The sequence below is a fragment of the Orycteropus afer genome, unplaced genomic scaffold, assembly GCF_000298275.1.
Source record: "Orycteropus afer afer isolate SDZICR_OR568_19922 unplaced genomic scaffold, OryAfe1.0 scaffold00282, whole genome shotgun sequence".
Classification (NCBI taxonomy): Eukaryota; Metazoa; Chordata; class Mammalia; order Tubulidentata; family Orycteropodidae; genus Orycteropus; species Orycteropus afer.
In genome coordinates, this window is record NW_006921869.1 from 3356209 (window position 1) to 3358779 (window position 2571).

Below are 2571 nucleotides of genomic sequence, written 5' to 3' on the forward strand. Positions count from 1 at the left end.
TTTGGTCTTTTCTTCCTTTCCTGTCTTTTTAATGACCTTTTGCTTTCTTCATAGATGATGTTCTTGTTGTCATCCCACAGTTCCTCTGGTTTTCGGTCATTGGTGTTCAATGAATCAAATCTATTCTTTAGATAATCTCTAAATTCAGGAGAGATATAATCAAGGCCATATTTTGGCTCTCATGGACTTCTTTTAATTGTCTTTAGCTTCAACTTAAACTTACATGTGAGCAATTGATGATTTGTTCCACAATCAGCTCCTGGCCTTGTTTTGGCTGAAGATATTGAGCTTCTCCATCACCTCTTGCCACAGATGTAGTCAATCAGATTCCTGTGTGCTCCATCTGACAAATTCCACATGGATAGCCACCGTTTTTGTTGTTGAAAAACAGTATTTGCAATGAGTAAGTTGTCTTGCAAAATTCTATCATGTGATCTCCAGCATTATTTCTGTCACCAAGGTCAAATTTTCCAACTACTGGTGATTCTTCTTTGTTTCTAACTTTTTCATTCCAGGTACCAGTGATAATTAACACATCCTGATTTCATATTCAGTCAATTTCAGACTACAGAAGTTGATAAAAATCTTCAATTTCCTCATGTTTGGCTTTTGTGGTTGGTGCAAAATTTTGAATAATAGTCATATTAACAGGTCTTCCTTGAAGGCATATGAATATTATCTATCACTGACAGTGTTGTACTTCAGGACAGATCTTGAAACATCCTTTGCGATGATGAATGCTATGCCATTCCTCTTCAAATAGTCATTCCCAGCAGAGTAGATCATATGGTTGTCTGATTCAAAATGGCCAAAACCACTCCATTTCAGCTCACTGATGCCTAGGATATCTATCTTTATGCATTCCATTTCACTTTTGACAGCTTCCAATATTTCTAGATTCATACTTCATACATATCATGTTCTGATTATTAATGGATATTTGCAGCTGTTTCTCCTCAATTTGAGTTGTGTCACTTCAGCAACTGGAAGTCCCAAATGCTTTACTTTATCCATATAATTAAGGTATACAATGGTGAAATTATATTTCCAGATAAGCAGAAATTAGGGGAATTTGTTAAAAGCAGACCAACCTTACAAGATATACTAAACAGAGTCCTTTGAACAGAGAATCAATAATAGCAAGCAACAACCAACCATTAATATACAAGATGACATAACCCAGAAACCAACACAGCTATGGATACATCCAAAGTAAAATAAGCTTGCAAAATTGTAAACAGGAAACCAGAGACATCAATTGGTAAATGAGGACAACTACAAACCAAAAAGAGGGAAAAACAGTGTAATTACAGAACTTCTAAAGAGGGAGGAAGTCAAGAGAGTTGCAAGGTAGAATGGACTGTTCTAAACTCAGGGAGAAAATTATAAATCACAGGGTAACCTCAAAGAAAAATGATGAACCTTCACATCACAATAGAAAAGAGGACAAGCACCAATATTTAGCAAATTTCACAACAATAGCAACAAAAAAATGATGACATGATTCATAAACATAATGGGCTCAGCACAGAAAATAATATGGAACAAAGAAACCAGGAACACCATGAAAAAACACATAACAAAATGACAGCTACCAATTTAGACTTGTTGATAATTACACAGAATGTTAATGGATTAAATGCACCACTCAAGAGACAGAGAGTTGCAGTCTGGATAAGAAAACATAACCTATCAATATGCTGTCTACAAGAGACACACCTTAGAGACAAAGACAAAAATAGACTAAAAATCAAAAGTTGGAAAAAGATATATCAAGTAAATGACAACCAAAAAAAAGCAGGAGTGGCAATATTCGTATCATTAGGTTGGTTCTACTGTAATGAGGCAGCTCTTTCCCAGTTGTATTTCATGTGCCTTCTGACCTAAGGGGCTCATCTTCCTTCACTGTATCGGACAATGTTTCTGGACTATTCATTAGGTTGCACAGTAATGTATCAGACATTGTTTCTCAGCAATTCATGAGGTTTTCCCAGGCCAAATCTTTGAGAAGTTGATGATCTCTTCCTTCTTCCTAGTGTGTCTCAATCTGTAAGCTGCACTGAAACCTGGGCACCATATGCAACCCTGTTGGTGTTTGAAATACCAGTGGCACAGCCTCAAGCTTCACAGTGACACACAAGCCACCACAATATGACAAACTGACAGACAAGTTGATCTCCCTTGGCTGTTCAAAAGCTCCCTCCCTCCGCTTACCTGGATCCTGCAAATTTTTCATCCCTGTCTCCGGTGTTCTTTCCCTTTCCTGCCTCTGGGGTAGGGCCTGTCTCTAGCCCTCTGGAAAATGGAGGGCAGATCTGCCCAAGCTGTATCTATGTTGATGTAGTAATCTGGTTCCTGTGTACTCTGTCTGGTGAAGTCCATGTGTATAGTCACTGTTTGTGTTCTTGAAAAAAAGGTATTTGCAATGAGTAAGTCATTAGTCTTACAAAATTCTATCATGTAATCTCCAGCAACATTTCTATCACCAAGGCCAAATTTTCCAACTACTAGTGATTCTTCTTTGTTTCCAACATTTGCATTCCAATCACTAATGATAATTAACACACCTTG